Consider the following 21121-nt stretch of genomic DNA (forward strand, 5'->3'; position numbering starts at 1 on the left):
TCAAAAAGTCTGTAAATATTCCTAAATAATTGTTATGTAGGGCTGGCTTCAAATTTTGGTTGTCAACACATGTGAGAATTAAAGTTCAATTAATTGTTTATTATCCTTAGACATGTGTGCAGAGAGTTGTTAATCATTGGACCAGCTGAGCTTAACTGGCTCACTACAGTTATGTTATACCAATTCCCATCAAAGCACTGATTGAGTATCCTCTGTACCAACAACTTTTAGTGTCTGGAGCCTAGCTTCACCCCAGCACTAAGTCCCTTCAATAGTTAACACGTCTTATTTGGTCATCACATGCCAAACAAGGAGTTCCTCCAAAAATTAAGCCTTGAAATTAACATTTCTCACAACAAATACTTTATCAGTGCTGTTAAACTGCCATCCAGACAGAGACAGCTACTTTGCACAAATGCATCTTGTATGTAGTCTTCACGCCCCCCCCCCCCCCCCCCCCCCACACACACACACACACACACACACACACACGTCTTGTAATTTCCACCAATTACCTCACTGTTGGCCCACACCCGACACTGTGTGATTTGAGATTTGAAAAGTTCAGGTCTTTTGAACAACACATGATATTTACATTATAAGTGTACCATGTCATACACAATTTATGACTCAACACTATGTATATAACTGAAATACCTCATGAGTTATTTGTTATTTGTAGCATTTGCATAAAGTACAAATCTTTGAATTTGAACAGTCAAAATACATCCCAATTTTACTCTGGCACAAAAAGTAGGACATTTTTCCTATTTGAAAGAGCCCCCTCTTTCCAATTATGGACTCAGAATTGATGTAGCACTTCCAGTTCACACGCAGTTGATGATATTAATGATACGTGTTACACATCATCTAAGTTTTTATCTTAATTTGCATAAAAATGAAGACATTTATATTTCTTCTAATATCTAGGTCTTAATGCTAATGCATGCTGGTGTGTGTGACATTCTGTTAATTGCATAGCTTCTCAAAAGTAGTTAGTGATGGTCTCTTGCTAGTTAAGCAAACATGTAAATAATGCAATTTAGTCTATATGTAGATAGCTGTCGCAGAGTTCTGTCTGTTGACACTTGACTGAGTGTTATATCAGTATTATTAAACAGAGTTCAATAATTTCAAGATGTGGTAGTGAAATGTTTCTCGATTAGTTGTCACTCTTCAACTGCTGATCACGTTAGATAGCTCAGAGGTCAGTAATTCCATCTCAACTTTGTTAATTTGTCATTTCTCCCTGAGGAATATCTTTATTCATTTGTGAAATATCATGACTAATGTGAACAACACAAAATAGTCCCACACTATTTTCCAGTCTCTCTGGGAGTCACTATTTCTTAGCATTTTCACAGTTCACACGGTTCACAATAACAAGGTTTTTCCCACTCCCATCCGCTGACAGCTCGTCTTCTGGGGTGATGTAGAGCACCTCTTCCTGAAGAACGTGTGCCTGACAGCAAGCTGCTTGCTGCTCGATGCATGCTGATTTACTCCTCCTAAATAAGCAAACCACCTTGTGGCCACTAGCTGTCACACTCATCATCAAATTGACACAGCATCTGATCAGGATTTCACTCCATTGCATCACACTGTTTCCTTATCAGATGCACCAAGGATCCCCTCAGTACTCGCATTTTGCTTCTCTGCTACTGGTTTCAAATACTGGTTCAGTTTCATGTTACTACAAAGACGACAGGTGCCAGACTTCTACCACTAATCTAAGATTGCATTATTTCATGTATTTTGTGGCAGTCTTTAATTTATCCACATTTAAACAGAGCTGCCACTCAGTGAACATAGTGAAATACTGCCTAGTGTTCTGCATTGCCTTACTATCACCCAGGGGTAATACTTTTTTGTAGACATCATCTGTGAATAAACGTAGTATGCTGTTGGTTGTAATTGATATTACACACATGGTGTTACTGTCACTAATATGTGCCATCCCGTATACAGTTTTATGTTTTACATGTGAAACTCTTCAAACCAAATGTATATTCATGAATGTCTCCGGTCTTATTTTGGTTATGTGTTGACAGTTTCGTAGTGTTAGAACACTATTTTATAAACAAAGAAGATGGAATCTGTGTCTATTATGTTGAAGTATTTGATTACCTCCAGACAAGTACGGTTTCTTGCATCCATTCCAGTTCTTCAAAAGAAGGCTCTTTTCAGTAGGTCATGCTCTTTTTAGAGCTTTATTTCTGGGGTTTTCCAGCTGATGGATGTAAGTGATATTGGTCTGTTGTTCTGTGCATCCATTCTTTTGCTCATCTTATAAGTGAGAGTCACCTGTATTCTTATCCATTCACATGGTTCCGCACTTTATGTAAATCTTGAACTTCATGTTCATCACGTCTTCACCTTTGTCGTTCTACCTGACCCCTCGTACTTCTGGAGTTGATGATTAAAAAACCATTGCTATAATGTTAACAAATGTCCCTTGTAGTTCAGTTCAGTGTGGCATATCATCTGTAAGGCATTTGTTCAAGAAATCCATATTGAATGCCCTTCATTATACTGTCCCCACTGGACAAACAATTAGTGGAGAGTACTATGGTAACCTCCTGGACAAATTGTAACAAAAGATATTCGAAAAAAGGCCAGGTTTAGCAATGAAGAAAGTCATCTTCCAACAACACATTGCACGCCCACACACATGCCATCGCCATGGCAAAATAACATGAACTAGGGTATGAATTGTTGCCACACCCACCTTATTCACCAGATATGAATCCGTCAGACTTCCATCTCTTCCCAAAACTGAAAATTTTTCTTGGTGGATGAAGATTCACTTCAAACGAAGAATTACAGGCCTGGAGGAAACTCATGTTTGAGATGGGATCAAGGCACTGGAATATCATTGGGTTAAGTGCATTAATCTACAAGGTGACTGCGTTGAAAAAAAAAGTTTCAGTGATGTAAGTACTTTCTTTCTATTCTGTTCTGCGACATTTTCAAACCACCCTCATATATACCGAGTGAGGTGGCACAGTGATTAGCACACTGGACTTACAATTGGGAGGACGACAGTTCAAACCGCGTCCGGCCATCCAGATTTGAGTTTTCGATTATTTCCCTAAATCGCTTCAGGTAAATGCTGGGATGGTTCCTTTGAAAGGGCATAGCCAACTTCCTCATCCTTCCATAATTTGATGGAACCGATGACCTTGCTGTTTTCTCCCATTCCCCCCCAAATCAACCAACCAAACTTTGTCACTAGTATGACAGTATCTCTCACTTCCACAATGTATTATGCTTCGCTTGCAGACTTGGGCACTCGGTCATTCCACTATAGCTTCCGTGTTTTCCATAACTCGCAGCATTTCCCACTAACTGGCAGTCTACTGGTTATTGACACAGGCAGTTCGCCTTCCGGGAGCTGCCAGGGTATAATTTTTAGAGTCCACTGGGGTTACTATCCTTGGGCATAATGGTTACTAGGAACTTTGACCTCTTTGGTGGCAGGAAATCCAATGGTCAGATATTTGGATCTGTGAACTTAATATTATGAGAAATAACACAAATGCCTGCACAGTGATTAATAGAGTGTAGTGTTTACATGAGTTAGGTAGGAATTATTTTTGCTGCGTAGTGAAAAGATAGCACATCGAGTTGCAGACAGGCAATTGAAAAGACCATTACACACTCAGCTTTAGAATCTCACAACAACCACAATTGCATTCGTAAATAAATTTAACCCCTCGACCGTGCTCGATGAACTGATTTCAGCCTGCCTGGCAGTGGCAGTGCTGCACTACATGCTCGATAAACAGTGCTTGGTCCCACAGTTGGCAACATTCAGGAGGCTTTACAAAGTTAAGAGTTTTACACCAGCTGAAAGGGTTCACTTGGTATTTTAACATTCGTTTTTGACAATAGGTTGTTAACCATAATAATTAATGAGCCGAGCAAATGCTGAACAGTTTGTAAGTTCAAATGTGGGTACAATGAAATGACGATTGCATTTTCACAGATGGTTACTAACCAACTACTGAGATTTCTGTTCTTTGTTCGCAGTGTTATTCCTATAAGGTATAGTTTAGAAACATGATTTTGAAATGTTTTACTCGAAGGATGAAATTCTTGTAACATCTATTTTCCAAAAGTATTCTGTATGCATTTACTTCTGCACCAAAAACCTTCATAAGACTGCCAAAATAAATCTATTGTAACATGCTTATTTTCATAGTACACATCTCTGCTGCTGAAAGCTTCAAATTGTGGAGCTCATAGCCTGAGTGGGCCAAATGCCACTTCCTTGAAACTGAGAAAAATGGACATAAAGTTTAGTACCTCACATACTTCGTTGAATGCATATTACTTGAACTGTTAACATTATTATGTAAAGTAGACATTGGTGAAAGTATACTTGCAACATGAAATTAAAAAACAAATATCTTGTCCTAAAAATAATGGTACACAGTAGTACATATTTCATACTCTTGTAGATGGCCCACTATGGCTCTAAGTTTTTATGGTCAAACTAGAAAAATCATATGTGGGCCGTATCCAAACCCCCTCTTGCTGCAAAATTTTCCACCTCCAAATTCTGGAAAAATTTATGTGAAATTCGTGGAATATAAGATAACAAAGACATTAGGTGCTCATATTTAGTTAGTTATTTTAACTGCTTCTTGATAAGCTAGTGTCAGAAACCAGTTAGAAGGAACAGCAGATTTGACCTTCATAGTGTTTCTACCTCTTTTCACTGGTGAAATGTCAGTAATTTTCCAACTTTGTATTTCATTTAGTCAGTAGCGACATGGTTGAGATGCGTCAAATTTCGTGCATTTAATTTTCAGTCATTGTGCCTTTTCACCATCTACAGTTTCCTTGCACGTTGAAAATTAACACATTGTATTGATTCATTTTTTTTACTGTAAAAGGTTTCTATCTCCTGCAGTGTTTTATGAGATCCACATAATTGTCTACTGAAAATAGAGGTTTGGCTATGTGTTTAGCAGATTCAGTACTACTGAAGTCTCTTTCATTTGGGAGAAAAGAATGACCTGATTCTAGAAAGTTTTGATCTATTATCTTAAAATGACTGTGATGGGCAAGACAGGCCCACAGCGACACACACACACACACACACACACACACACACACACACACACACACACTCGTGAATAACATCATATTTCAGATATGTGTCATAGACTATGATCATAACTGTATTTTACTGATTATAAGTAAATAGCGTGTTTTCAAACTTGAGGCATAAGGAATACTTTTTACAGCTTTATTTCACCATAACAGTTCCAAAAGTGTAGCATTACTTATGTTGTCCATATTTTCATATGCTTAGCCTTTATGTTCACATGTTATTAGCTTTTCAGTTAATTAATGTGGGTGACAATCTGGTGGTAAGAAACTTCAAAGAAGAAGAAAGGTCCTAGCTGTAACGTTTCAGTACATACCTTCAATTTGGTGTAATAAAAACGTGAATGTTGTTTATGCCTGTCTTCTGAATTAGTATTTCCACATTATTTCTTGATTTTCATTTCATGAACTGTCCCTGAAATTTGTCCATTTTGCTGGTCAAAATCATCAGTGGACCAGAACATATCATGCATATGTGCCCCGTATTTCATATCGCCCAAATGTTCAAAACGTCGTAAGCCACATTTACAGTCTTTGTCTGGGTATGTTTCTGCAGATGCATGTTTCCCACTTGAATTAACATACTCTAGAGTAGAGTTGAGTTTTATTGGTCCTGCCAATCATGTATACTCAAAGAGTACATTCTGACGTTTGACGAGTCAATGTATAACAAAATATTATATTAAATTTGCATTAATTTCATTATTTCTACATTAAATGGTCACTGAGTTACAATATACAGAGCAAATATTGTACAAAAAATTGACTAGATATTTTAAAGCAGGAACAGCATGTACTGTACCAGCAGGTTAATATTTGTATTACAGCACAATTTACATGGTAGATTATTAAATTTGTAGTCACATTTATATGACACATCACTAAGGCAAAGACACAAATCACTAGTGAACTTCCTGAAACTCGTGGAGGCTATAGAAGCAGTGATGTGTCAAATATGCCTTAGCAGTTGACTTCAAATTTGCCAGATCATTTATTGTTTTAATTTGTGGGGTAAGTTTATTATAAATAACTTTCCCATAATACAGGGTTCCTTTTGTATTCAGGGTGGTGTTGGTGGGTTCTAAATGAAAGTTTCCTTTTTGCCTGGTGTTTCAGGAGTGGATATTTTCATTTTTCTGGAAGAGAGTGGGCTTTTCCATTGAATATTTTTTACAAACGCAGTTATCTCATACACATATGTACAGGGAAGTGGGAGGATATCTAGTTTTTTAAAAGGTCTACAGGTTTTGTTCAATTTTACAACCTACCATTATTCTTGCAGTATAATTCTTTTTTGTAGTCTAAAGAGCTTTTGGCTAAGAGAAGAGTTACCACAGCAAATAATTCCATATTTCAGTTGTGAGTATATAAAGGCATAATACGCAGTTTTCAGAGAATCTTTGTTGCAGCATCCCTCTAATATTCTCATTAAGTAGCATATAGTGTTTAATTTCTTACAGACTTTTTCAATATAAGTTCCACATTTAAGATTATCTTCCAAGAACTTAATGTTGTCTATATTCTGAAGGTCTATGTCAGAAATCTGACTCTGAACAGTTTGCTCACCTTTTTTCACGTTATAGAAATTTAGTGCCACCATCTTACTTGCATTTGTTACCAATTTGTTGTGACTAAACCAATTTTCAATATTGTTCAGTGTCTCTGTTGTAGACTTCTGAAGCATTTCCATGTCTTTCCCACTCACTAGCACACTTGTATTGTCAGCAAACTAGATGATGATCTCGCAGAATTTGTTCGTTCACATATAAAAGTAATAGAAGAGGTCACAGAACTGAACCTTGTGGCACTTCATATTTAATGGTTTCATTGTTTGAATAGTGTTGAGTGAGTTTGATGAAATTTTGATGTTGCACTTCAACCACTTGTTTTCAACCGCTTAAGTATGACTTTATCCAATTGTTAGATATCCCTCTAATCCCCATGTTGTCAAGCTTAGGCAATAGTTTTGTGTGATCTATGATATCAGAAGCCTTAGAGAGATCTACACATATGCCAATGACATTTTCGCCATTACCTAGTTTCTGAAATACTTCCCTTAATAGTTCAAAAGTTGCTGTATCAGTCGATTGACCTTTTTGGAACCATTGTTGCACTGTGGATAGTACTTCATGCTCATTCAGAAAATCTGTTACTCGTCTTTGAAAAAAAAATTTCTATGATTTTTGAGAATACAGATAAGTAGAGCGACGGGCTTGTAGTTAGCCATTTAATTCGTTTTACGTATTTTGAATAGTGGTTTGAGCTTAGCTGTTTTTAGGCTTGATGGGAAAATTCTGGTTTGAAAGGATGGATGTTGAAAACTGTACTATTTTGTGTGGAGCCTGTGAACGAGGTCATCTGTTAGGCACTGGTTTCTGCGTCAGTAAGACATTGGCCACTAATGTTTCAGAGTTTGTGTCTGTCAACCCAAGAATATCTGCTCTAACAGTGGATGTAAAGCAGATTAAGGCGGCTTTTGTGAACTGTCATGCTCCCATGGAGGAGAGCAAAAGTGAAGTGAAAGATGAGTTCTGTGCACAGCTAGAGGCAGTGATGGATGCTATACCAAATGGACACCTGAGGATCCTCCTTGGTGATATATGCCAAGGTTGGGAAAGAACAAATATTTCAAGACACAACAGGAAAGCACAGTCTATATGACCTAAGCAATGATAATGGGGGCGAGGTTCATTAGCTTCACTACATCATCAGGGTTGTTCATCTCCACCACAAACTTCCAGCAGAAAACCATACATAAGGGCACCTGGGTGTCACCAGATGGGAGAACTATAAATCAAATAGACCATGTTGCCATTGATTTAAGAACCAAGAGATGGGTTGTAGACGTTAAGACAGCACGGGGTGTCGAAGGTGGGAGTGATCATTTCCTGGTCAGAGGCCTTTTAAACGTACAGTGTAAAGGAAGAACGGGACCTAAGTTAAAAAGATTTGAAAGGTGCCATGTGGAGAAACTAAAAGATCACTGGGCCAGACCATGTAGGAGGAGGAAGAAGAACAATGGTTCAATAACGAGATCTCCACATTTTTTTTTAATAAGGCTGTCTGGGATGCCATCTATTCCAGTGAAATGATTCACTTTTAAAGTTCTGATAACTGACAGGACTTCATTCTGGGTTTTTGGAAACAGAAACAGTCAGGTAGGATTTGTGTTGCTATTTACAGATGATACAGTCCCGTTTGTATTCCAAAGTTTGATTTCAGTGATTAATTGCTCACTTATATTGCTAAAATAAGTATTGAACACATTTGCTATTTCTTTATGATAATTAATGTCTGTACTGTTACAATTCAATTTAATATTGGAATTTTGAGGAGAAACATTGTTAGTTTGCTGTTTCACTGTACTCCATACAGCTTTCATTTTGTTATTGGAGTTATTTATATAGCAGTCATTTGCTATTACTTTATCTTCTTTGATAACTTTTTAAGTATCATTTTATAATTCTTGAAATATTTAAGGAATTCATTGGATACTATGGAAGACTTGGAGATCTCATGTAATCTTCGTTTTTCAGCACGACTTTTTTTATACCTGTTGTCAACCAGCAGTTTTTTCTGTTAAGCCTACTACTCTTGATTGTCTGATTTTTAGATGGAAATGACATGTTAAAATAAGTGTAAATATATCCATAAATATGTTGAACTTCTCATTTGTGTTTTCGTATCTGTACATTTCAGTGCAGGTTTCCTTCTTCAGTAAATTCCTAAAGTATCCAATGTTTTGATGGCTGAAGTTTCTCCCTATTTTTATTGTTTCTGTTTGTTTAATTAAGTTCAGCATTGAAGATATGTCAAGAAGCTGTGCATAGTGGTCACTGAAACCTGTGTTGAAGTTTCTAGCTGCATATTCATGGCTTTCCTTGTTTATCAGTATCATATCAATTGTGGTGCTGGATACACTTGTAACTCTGGTAGGGGAATTTATAATTGGGAGCAGGTTGTATGTTGCACAAATAGCCACAAGATCATCTCTATCTTTTGAAACTTTTTTAAAGTCGGTGTTAAAATCTCCACATAGTATAATTGTTTTGTTTAGGTCCCTGATACTGTCAAGATTACCTTCAAGTTGGGTAAAGAATATTTTTGTGTTTTTATTGAGGTTAGTTCTGCAGCAGAAATTTCAAAATCACTTTCTTTTCCCAACTTTTTGAGAAATTTTAGGCAGAAATAGCTGATATTGTCTTTCATAAATATACATGTTCCTCCATGTGTAGATATTTTCCTACAGAAGCGAGGTGTTGTAACATAACCCTGTGTACTTGTGATTGCTAACACCTCAACAGTTAGCCAATGTTCACTAAAACACATTACAGACACTTCTTCTAATTGATCTGACAGTAATACTTCAAGCTCATTTATTTTGTTTCACAATGACTGCACATTTTGATGGACAGTTATAAACTTGGGGTTTCCACTTGGCATATCTGATTTGTCTCTGCCTTCCTTTCATTTTAATCTGAAGAACACTTCTAGGATGAACTATGGAGGTGCTTTCTTCACCTGTGACTAGTAAATATCCTCACTTCTTGATGGTGGTTGTCTTGTTCTACCAGGTTGTATCCCATTGCTGTTGTTGGAAGGATGTACAGGAATCTGATAGATTGTTCTATTCCTTAGAAGTTTTTCTTTAATTATTTCACTAACATGATTACAATCAAACCTTTTCTCTTCATAGTTCAAATGCATTCCATGGTTTGTGTAGATTTCGATGAAGCTCGCTTACATCCAGTACAACATACTTAGCGTATTGAGAACACAGTTTCCTTATTTTAATATTTGTTTTCCAAATTTCTTTGTTTACACATGATCTGTAAATTAGATCTTGCCTATGAGGCAGTGTGGCAACTACTGTGTTTCTGCATTTGTTAGCTTGTAAAAAATTCTGCAGCATTTACACGCAAGCCTCTGCTACATTTTTTGGCCACATCATTTGAACCAATTATACAGACGATAAAGTCAGTGTCCTGCACTAACCCATTTTTATTTTCCTTTTGCTAGTATTTTTCATTCACTGATCACAATTTCACACGTTTCCTCCTCCTCCCCCCCCCCCCCTTTTTTTAAAACTTGTATTATGTCAGCCATCTTGAATGTTTACATCACATGGTACGTCATTTGTTCTGACCAGCTGCTCGGATATGGCCCACTATGGTTCTAAAGGGAACTGTGATTTCTTAGAGTGAGTTTTAGTTACCCTGTTGTTATATTGTATTATGAGGGATTTGGACCACAACAATGATTTTGTGAAGCACTCAGCTAAGCAAACAATCAACAGATGGTGTCCACTGTGTTGTTGTTGTTGTTGTTGTTGTTGTTGGTTGTGGTGGTGGTGGTGGTGGTGGTGGTGGTGGTCCTCAGTCCAGAGACTGGTTTGATGCAGCTCTCCATGCTACTCTATCCTGTGCAAGCTTCTTCATCTCCTAGTAACTACTGCAACCTACATCCTTCTGAATCTGCTTAGTGTATTCGTCTCTTGGTCTCCCTCTACGATTTTTACCCTCCACGCTTCTCTCCATCACCAAGTTGGTGATCCGTTGTTGTTGCAGAACATGTCCTACTAACCGATCCCTTCGTCTAGTCAAGTTGTGCCACAAATTTCTCTTCTCCCCACTTCTGTTCAGTACCACCTCATTAATTATGTGACCTACCCATCTAATCTTCAGCATTCTTCTGTAGCACCACATTTCTAAAGCTTCTATTCTTTTCTTGTCTAAACTATTTATTGTCCACATTTCACTTCCATACATGGCTACACTCCATACAAATACTTTCAGAAACAACTTCCTGACACTTAAATCTATACTCGATGTTAACAAATTTCTCTTCTTCAGAAACGGTTTTCTTGTCATGGCTAGTCTACATTTTATATCCTCTCTACTTTGACAAACATCAGTTATTTTGCTCCCCCAAATACCAGAGCTGATCTACTTCTTTAAGTGTCTCATTTCCTAATCTAATTCCCTCAGCATCGCCTTATTTAATTATACTACATTCCATATCCTCGTTTTGCTTTTGTTGATGTTTGTCTTATATCCGCCATTCAAGACACTGTCCAATCCATTCAACGGCTCATCCAGGTCCTTTGCTGTCTCTGACAGAATTACAATGTCATCGGCAAACCGAAAAGTTTTTATTTCTTCTCCATGGATTTTAATTCCTACTCCAAATTTTTCTTTTGTTTCCTTTATTGCTTGCTCAATATACATATTGAATAACAGCCGGGATGGGCTACAACCTTGTCTCACTCCCTTCCCAACCGCTGCTTCCCTTTCATGCCCCTGGATTCTTATAACTGCCATCTGGTTCTTGTACAAATTGTAACTATCCTTTTGCTCCCTGTATTTGACCCCAGCTCTAAAAACATGAAAATGATGTGGCACAATCTGTCTTTCAGCCCTTCAGTTGTTGACAACCTACCAGTCGCAACAATCACTCAATTTGAGAAAAGTGCCCTGAAATGTGTCAGATTATGGCACACTACAAGAGGCACTGCGAAGCAGGGGATTAATTACACGGGCGGGAACAGATAGCGGCACAAGGAACAGCTCAGTCTAGGGGTTAATACGATTAGCAGGAAACGTGTTGTCATTTCTAAAATACTGCAGAGCTGTGAATGTAAATAATCAAACTCATTGCTGTAGAGTGCTTGTGGAATAAGCTCCACATGCATTGTACTTCTGCTAATTACTAGGGACTGAAAAATGTGGTGTCTATTTTTGTTGATATTCACATTTATTTTGGTAAATACGGGTAGACGCACAATGTAAAAGGTTGCTATGCTACTTGACTGAGGAAAATAGCCATAGTGCTTTGAAACTGACTGTTAAAGTGGTGGTTGGTGAACATTTTGTCTGGAATATTTGCTTTTACAAAAAACGTCAATGTCTCCCCACCCCCATCTCCTTGAAATGGCCTTTGTTTTTTCCCTTTGGCTGTATTCAGTTTTTCAACAAATGATTGTACTGTTGAGAAGCAACCGCATTTGCCGCCATGAACTAAATGCATATCTGATTTAAGGCGTTTCTCAATATTATATTTCTTTGCCTGCCCAATTTGATGATGACAAAACCTGCTTCTTCTTCTCTTCAATTGGCACTACACCCCAAGGTGGGACTTAGCCTCAATAATTTTCTGCCATTCCTTTCTGGATTTCACTGTGGACCTCCAGTTACGGCAACCGACTTGACCTCATTGCTCCATCTCAGCCTAGGCCATCCCCTTGCTCTTCTTCCTCCAGGTTCACTGCAGCAGGCTTTCCTTGTGGGATCTCTCTCATTTAGTTGCATTTCATGTCCAGCCCATCTCAGTCTACACAGCTTTATGAACTTGATCACATCCTCCTCCTTACAGCAGTCATAAACTTTGTCATTTCTTAGCATTCTCTAGGTACCATTTTCATATACAGGTCCAAAAATCCTCCTCAATATACTTCTTTCATGTGATCTCAGTTTGTTTTTATCCTGATTTGTAATTGTCCATGTTTGTGAGCCATAAGTAAGTACTGGGCGTATAAGCATTTTGTAAAGTCAGCACTTAGTCCGTCGTGATATAAGCTTGGATTTAATATGTTGCAACATTCCAAAGCAGCATCGGTTAGAAGCACTTATGTGAGTCATATCAGTAAAGCTAGTGCCATTTGCTTCTATCTTTGAGCCCAGATAGGTGAAACATTCCACTCACTGTAATGTCATTCCATCAAAGGTTATTGTGGGCTGTAAGTGTTGGTTAGTGCCAGTATACATATACTTTGTCTTTCTTTCATTAATTCTCAGGCCCATCTTCTCTGCACTCAGTTTTAGAGTTGAAAATGCGCTTTGTAGATCTCCAAGTGTTCTGCTCATTAAATCCAAGTCACCTGCATATCCCAGCAATTATTCAAACTTATGGCAGATAGTGTCTCTTGTCTGAGTACCTGATTCATGCACCAGTTTTTCAAATGTCAGGTTGAAAAGTAGTCAGGAAAGCCCATATCCTTTCCTTAGCACAGTTCGAGTGGGAAACTGAGGTGATAGCCTGGACTGCACTCACACTGTACACTGGGGGTATTTTAGGGTGACCTCTATTAAATGCTCCAATCCAGGCACTTAAATTCCCGCATTGCCTCATAAAGTTCGGCCCAGTTTATTGTGTCATATGCAGATTTAAAGTCAATGAAAAGATGGTGCCCACCAACATTGAATTCATTGGTCTTTTCTACTATTTCTCAGAAAGTAAATATCCGGTTTACAATTGACTTGCCTAGTCAGAGCCTGCATTGATAGCTTCCAATAATGTCTTCTGCTATAGGTGAATTACAGAATCTACAAAATATTAATTTTGATCTTTTTTGGGCATTCGTAGGCGGGCAACCGTACTTGACAATGTTACAGACAGAACCGACGAGGTACGTGGTGCAGAAGGAGAACCATAAATAACTATTCCAACGTTAGGGGAAGAATTTTGAGGCAGTCTAAATACGAGACAGGTTTAGTTTGCTGATCGCTGTAGTGCAGAGTGCAGACATTATGTTCTTGCAGAGTATGTGCCAAGCAAGATCGTAAGAGATGGAAAAGAGCCACCGTGGTACAACAACTGAGTTAGAAAACTGCTGTGGAAGCAAAGGGAACTTCACAGCAAACATAAACATAGCCAAAGCCTTGCAGACAAATAAAAATTACGCGAAACGAAATGTAGTGTGAGGAGGGCTATGCGAGAGGCATTCAGTGAATTTGAAAGTAAAGTTCTATGTACTGACTTGGCAGAAAATCCTAAGAAATTTTGGTCTTATGTCAAAGCGGTAGGTCCAGTCACTCTGTGACCAAAATGGTACTGAAACAGAGGATGACAGACTAAAGGCCGAAATACTAAATGTCTTTTTCCAAAACTGTTTCACAGAGGAAGACTGCACTGTAGTTCCTTCTCTAGATTGTCGCACAGATGACAAAATGGTAGATATTGAAATAGACGACAGAGGGATAGAGAAACGATTAAAATCGCTCAAAAGAGGAAAGGCCGCTGGACCTGATGGGATACCAGTTAGATTTTACACAGAGTACGCGAAGGAACTTGCCCCTCTTTTTGCAGCGGTGTACCGTAGGTCTCTAGAAGAGCGTAGCGTTCCAAAGGATTGGAAAAGGGCACAGGTCATCCCCGTTTGCAAGAAGGGACATCGGACAGATGTGCAGAACTATAGACCTATATCTCTAACGTCGATCAGTTGTAGAATTTTGGAACATGTATTATGTTCGATTATAATGACTTTTCTGGAGACTAGAAATCTACTCTGTAGGAATCAGCATGGGTTTCGAAAAAGACGGTCGTGTGAAACCCAGCTCGCGCTATTAGTCCATGAGACTCAGAGGGCCATAGACACGGGTTCACAGGTAGATGCCGTGTTTCTTGACTTCCGCAAGGCGTTCGATACAGTTCCCCACAGTCATTTAATGAACAAAGTAAGAGCGTATGGACTATCAGACCAATTGTGTGATTGGATTGAAGAGTTCCTAGATAACAGAACGCAGCATGTCATTCTCAATGGAGAGAAGTCTTCCGAAGTAAGAGTGATTTCAGGTGTGCCCCAGGGGTGTGTCGTAGGACCGTTGCTATTCACAATATACATAAATGACCTTGTGGATGACATTGGAAGTTCACTGAGGCTTTTTGCGGATGATGCTGTGGTATATCAAGAGGTTGTAACAATGGAAAATTGTACTGAAATGCAGGAGGATCTGCAGCGGATTGACGCATGGTGCAGGGAATGGCAATTGAATCTCAATGTAGACAAGTGTAATGTGCAGCGAATACCTAGAAAGAATGATCCCTTATCATTTAGCTACAAAATAGCAGGTCAGCAACTGGAAGCAGTTAATTCCATAAATTATTTGGGAGTACGCATTAGGAGTGATTTAAAATGGAATGATCATATAAAGTTGTAGGTAAAGCAGATGCCAGACTGAGATTCATTGGAAGAATCCTAAGGCAATGCAATCCGAAAGCAAAGGAAGTAGGTTACAGTATGCTTGTTCGCCCGCTGCTTGAATACTGCTCAGCATTGTGGGATCCATACCAGATAGGGTTGATAGAAGAGATAGAGAAGATCGAACGGAGAGCAGGGCGCTTCGTTACAGGATCATTTAGTAATTGCGAAAGTGTTATGCAGATGATAGATGAACTCCAGTGGAAGACTCTGCAGGAGAGACGCTCAGTAGCTTGGTACGGAATTTTGTTGAAGTTTCGAAAACATACCTTCACCGAAGAGTCAAGCAGTATATTGCCCCCTCCTACATATATCTCGCAAAGAGACCATGAGGATAAAATCAGAGAGATTAGAGCCCGCACAGAGGCATACTGACAATCCTTCTTTCCACGAACAATATGAGACTGGAATAGAAGGGAGAACCGATAGCGGTACTCAAGGTACCCTCCGCCACACACCGTCAGGTAGCTTGCGGGGTATGGTTGTAGATGTAGCGGTGAGTGTAAACAGACTGGATTTTTGGCCGCCAGAGGGGAGAGGAACAGTGTGGACAAATGAGCCCTGCCTCCATCTCCAAGTGCAAAAGCCTGCACCTGTGTAATCCAAAAGCAGAACTGAAACGTTCTCACAGCGCCGACTGATCCTTTCTGCTGTTGTGAGGGTCCTAATCAAAATCTGTGATGGACCAGGATTAGTATCTTCATTCATTTCAAAATGATTAAAGAAAACATCAAACAATGCACAACAGGAGCCATTTGGGCACGGTTACCGTGCAGTTGCTTGTCGAGACTGGCAGAGTATGCTTAACAGTTAGCAAAGGGCCTGACCTCTAGTGGTATTCGACTCAACCGTGGTTCACAATACCCACCCACAAAAACTGTCATTGTAGAAGTGTCCACATTATGCCAACTTTCGAATATTGTGTACGCGTTTCTTTGTTCTAAGATACTGTATTCCACAACTGATTACTGTGTTGCATTACATGGCATGTATCTCGTAAGAGACCATTCAGTGCCCACAGTTGGCATCTACATCTACATCCATGTAACTTTTCTGCAAGTCACCATGTTGTGCTTGGCAGAGCGTACCCTGTACCACTACTAGTCATTTCCTTTCCCGTTCCACTCGCAAATAGGGCGAGGCCTCCATATGAGCCCTAATTTCTCGTATCTTATCTTTGTGGTCCTTACACACAGTGTATGTTGATTGCAGTAGAATAATTTGGCAGTCACCTTCAAATGCTGGTTCTCTAAATTTCCTCCATAGTGTCTTTTAAAATGGATGTCGCCTTCCCCCTAGGGCTTCTCATTTGAGTTCCCAAAGCATCTCAGTAACAATGAAGTGTTGTTAGAACCCACTGTTTACAAATATAGCAGCCCACCTCTGAATTGTCCTCCTCCAATCTAACCTGGTACGCATCCCAAACACTCGAGCAGTATTCAAGAATAGGTCGCCCCATCGTCCGGTATGGTTTCTCCTTTACAGATGAGCTACACTTTCCCAAAATTCTCCCAATAAACTGAAGTCGACCATTCATCTTTCCTACCACAGTACTCATGTGCTCGTTCCATTTCATAATGCTTTGCAACATTACTCCCAGATATTTAAACAACATGACTATGTCAAGCAGTACACTAATAATGCTGTATCTAAACATTACAGGTTTGTTTTTCATACTCATCCACATTAACTTACATTTTTCTGCATTGAGAGCTAGCTGCCATTCATCACACTGACCCGAAATCTTGTCTAAGTCATATTGTACCTTCCTACATTTACTCAATGTCAACATCTTACTGTATACCACAGCATTATCAGCAGAACAACAGTGGTCCTATCACACTTCCCTGGGGCACTCTTGACAATACCCTTGTCTCTGATGAGCACTTGCCATTGATCACAACATGTTAGGTTTTGTTACTTAAGAAGACTTCGAGCCACTCACATATCTGTCAACTTATTCCATATACTAGTACCTTCGTTAACAGCTTGCAATGTGGCACAGTGTCAAATGTATTCCGGAAATCTAGAAATGTGCAATCTACCTGTTGCCCTTCGTCTGTAGTTCCCATGATATTGTGAGAAAAGGCCAAGCTGAGTATTGCACAAGCAGTGCATTGTGGGCTATGCTCAGTCTCAAGAAAATTTATTATATTCAAACTGAGAATATGTTCAAGCATTCTGCAGCAAACCGAAGTTAGGGATATTGGTCTGCAATTGTGTTAGTCCGTTCTTTTACCCTTCTTATACACAGTCACCTGCGCTATTTTCCAATCATTTGGGACTTCATTCAGGGTGAGAGATATGCGATTAATGAAAGCTAGGTAAGGGGCCAATGCCATGGAGTATTCTCTGAAAACTGAATTGTGATTCCATCCAGATCTGGTGAGTTATTTGCTTTCAAATCTTTCAGTTGTTTCTCTGTGCCAGGGATGCTTATTACTATGCCGTCCATACAGGAGTCTGATGGTCAAATGACATTGTGTTTGTATGATTCTCCAGTGTGAATGATGGAATGGCGCCAGAGCGTCGAGCGCACTGGTATGTCATCGCATTCGTGCATTTTTTTGTGTTGCTAACATGTTCTTACGCATATTATCTTCCCCAGTTGGGCTTCGCCAGATGATTCACCAGTAACCAAAAATAGGAACATTTTTGATATTTATATGCAGTAGATAAAGTTGTTTCATACTATCTCTAACAAAATAGTTAATCTGGACACAATTTGCTATGAAACAGCATCTGTTAATTAATTTCGCTCTTTCATATTTTGAGTCAGAATTCATGTTTATCATGAAATGTGAATTTCTCTGGTCCATACTAATTAAAGATCACTGCCCTATAATCTTTGGGTAATATATGCTGAACCAAAGATTGTGCTATTGCCATATATGGTCATTTCATCATTAAAAGTACAAAAATATTACATGAAATGCATATTTGACTGTTAGCCGTTTTATTGAAAATCTTAAACATCAACCAGTTTCGTGTGTAGGCCATCATCAGCAGATAGCTGTCCAAAGATACAAACACAGATGTATAAGGTGCACAGAAATACGTTAAGAAATTATAAAGAGGTACAATACAATGTGAATACTTACAAGGCTAAAAATAGTTCATGTAAATACAGCTCTCTTGTCATCATTTGACAGTGGATACCGCTTAGGTGGTGGTGTATGTAATAAATTTCAGTATATTAAGTTCTACATAGGACATTCAGGGTGCACTCAGTAGTGATATCAGTTAACAGGACAGTATATACACTAATGAGCTGGCTAGATAAGCAAGTTCTGCAATAGTAAACACTCTGAAAGAGTTCATCAGATACCTTCACTTAACCTTTTCATCCTGCAATACAAAGTATGTTGACCACAAGTTAACTACTGATGACAGGAGACTAGATTATCTGTGGTGAACTACTTTGGTGATTTCTCATATAAACAGAAAGTGAAAAACGATGTGGCCATTACAAAAATAGAAAAACATTTATCCCACAGCAAGAAGGCACAAAGCTTTGCAATATTTAGATGCTAAAAAGTAGTGTATTATTGCATAATAATCCCGAGGTGTATAAAAACAAACCAGTCACAACAAAAACGTAATGCACACGGTTGGTCATAATATAGAATTGACTAAAAGACAAAAAACACAGAGTTCTTAAAAATCAGTACAAATTGTCAGCTGCCATTCATTTACACCATAAGTACATTAATCAACCATTACCATAAGGTAATGATTAAGTGTGAAGGATTACATCATATGTAATTGTTGTATCACACTGTAAAATTTTAAAAACATTACTGAATAACCAGTTTAACTGATACAACAGTTGTATATGATGTGATCCTTCATACTTAATTGTTACCTTATCATAATGATTGATTAATGCACCAAGGGTGTAAATGAATGGTAGCTGACAATTTGTACCTATTTTAAGAACTTTTTATGACCAACCATGTACATTACATTTATGTTGTGATGATTTTTTTTTTACACCTCAGAGATTATTATGTAATAATTATCCAACTGTTTAGCATGTAGATATTGCAGAGCTTGGTACCTTCTTGCTGTGGGATAAGTGTTTGTCTGTTTTTGTAATGGAAACTTCATTTTTCACTTTTTGTTTACGCGAGAAACTACCAGAGATGTTCACCAAAGATAATCTAGTCTCGTGCAATCAGCAGTTAACTCATAATTGACAAACTTTGTATCAAATGATGAAAAGGTTTAGTGAAGGTCTTTAACCAACTCTTCAGAGTTTGTAGGTTGGCAGTATTTACTTCTCTAGCCTTCTCATTGTGTGTAGACTGTCCTATTAACTGATGTCAATACCAAGTGCACTCTAAGTGCCCTGTGTAGAACTTAATATACTGGAAATATTACATATTATAACACCTGAGTTGTATCCACTGTCAAATAATGACAAGAGAGGTGTATTTAGTTGAACTATTTTTAACCTTGTAAGTATTCATGTTCATTTTGTACTACTTTATAATTTCTTTACATATTTCCACGAACTACATTTATCTGTGTTTGTAACTTTGGATAGATATCTGCTGATCGTGATCTAAGATTGAAACCACCTCGTGCTTAAAGTTTTCAACAAAACAGTTGATGGTCAGATATACATTTTATGAATGACAGGATGGCTGTTAAGTCACCTAACAAAAATGATTAAAAAATATTAATTACAAATGATGAATGTGAAATTAACAATATACAATTCATATTATGGAAATGAGAATTGAAGTTTAATACTGGATACTACAGAAGAGGAGAAGCTATTAACAGTTAGTGAAACAAGAACAACTTGTGAAAGATTTTACAAACTAAAAAACTGAAAAATAAATGATGCCAACTTTGAGCACTTTGTCTCCAGTGCCAGTAGAAAGGGACAGATACAGAGTTGGTGTAAGAAGATAAGAGGTGTATTGAAGAGCTGCAAAATTTGCTCTGCACATCAAATCTGGACTTACGTTGAGAGAAACAAATATGAGATCCAAATTTCAGAGCGCTAACATTGAGTTACAGGAATTTGATAACCAAAATGTTGTACATTTGAAAATGTAGAAATTGCAGAATGGTAGGAAATGCAACATGGATGAGTTGTTAAAACTAGAAGTTGTCCTCCCTTTCCACAAACAGAAACAGTATAATGAAATCCTGTGTTGTGCAAAAGTGTGAAAAATGTTGTACCATTACCTTGAAAAAGACTTGATTTCGTTTTAGTGGCCAGTCACTTGCTGATTATTGGATGTTCCTTTCTGCAGTAATAATCATAAATGTGGTCACAAATTGCATTGTCAGCAAATGAATTTATATTAGTAATGTACTTATCCACACATTTTTTCTCCTCTGGAGTTTCAAGCTTTGATATTTTAGTCTCGGCACTGGCATGATGATGCCGCTACACTACACAGTTGGGCTGGGTACTTCATGGCCTGATGGTGGTTCAATAATAGTCAGGGAACAGAACGCTGTGAGATGAAGGGGCAGGGGATCTCGCCATTCGAGTCTGTCTGCGAGCAGCAGTGTGTCCAAAACCTCATAGAGGTGTGCACAGGGGTAAACTGGCTGTAGCTGGTGTGGGCAGCTGTCAACTGAGCACTTGGCAACAACGCTCAACACAGTGCGTGAGACAAGGTCTGCAGTAGTTCAATTCGGCATAAGCGCTGTCATACTAGGCTGACTGCTGCCTGTAGGTAAACACCTCCGTCGGCGGATCTGCCTGTACGACATGTCACGTGCACCCACCATGGCCGGTTTCTCCACTATTCTGTGGCACTGATCATGCCAGCTCATCTGCTTCTGTCGCAGTGTCTGTTGGCAGGGATACTAAATATGTTTTTGCAACTTCCTTTTCTTTCTCCAATATTTCCTTGCTATTATTCACAAGTGTTTTTGTTTGTATTTAAAGCTGCAGCAGTGTACCAACCACCTTGGTAATGGAGAACAGCAGGCCACCATTACATTTTTCAGTCTCCAAAAGTATTTACATAATTAGCAAGCCATTTCTCTCAACTGATC

General features: G+C 38.5%; 1 protein-coding gene across 2 annotated transcripts in view; it reads left to right on the forward strand.

The window, feature by feature from the left end:
* LOC124556767 (UV excision repair protein RAD23 homolog B-like) overlaps positions 1 to 21121 on the forward strand; it is a 156057-nt gene that overhangs the window by 32598 nt on the left and 102338 nt on the right. The gene's annotated exons all lie outside the window — the stretch shown is intronic.

Source organism: Schistocerca americana, chromosome X (genome assembly GCF_021461395.2).
Source record: "Schistocerca americana isolate TAMUIC-IGC-003095 chromosome X, iqSchAmer2.1, whole genome shotgun sequence".
NCBI classification, from domain to species: Eukaryota; Metazoa; Arthropoda; class Insecta; order Orthoptera; family Acrididae; genus Schistocerca; species Schistocerca americana.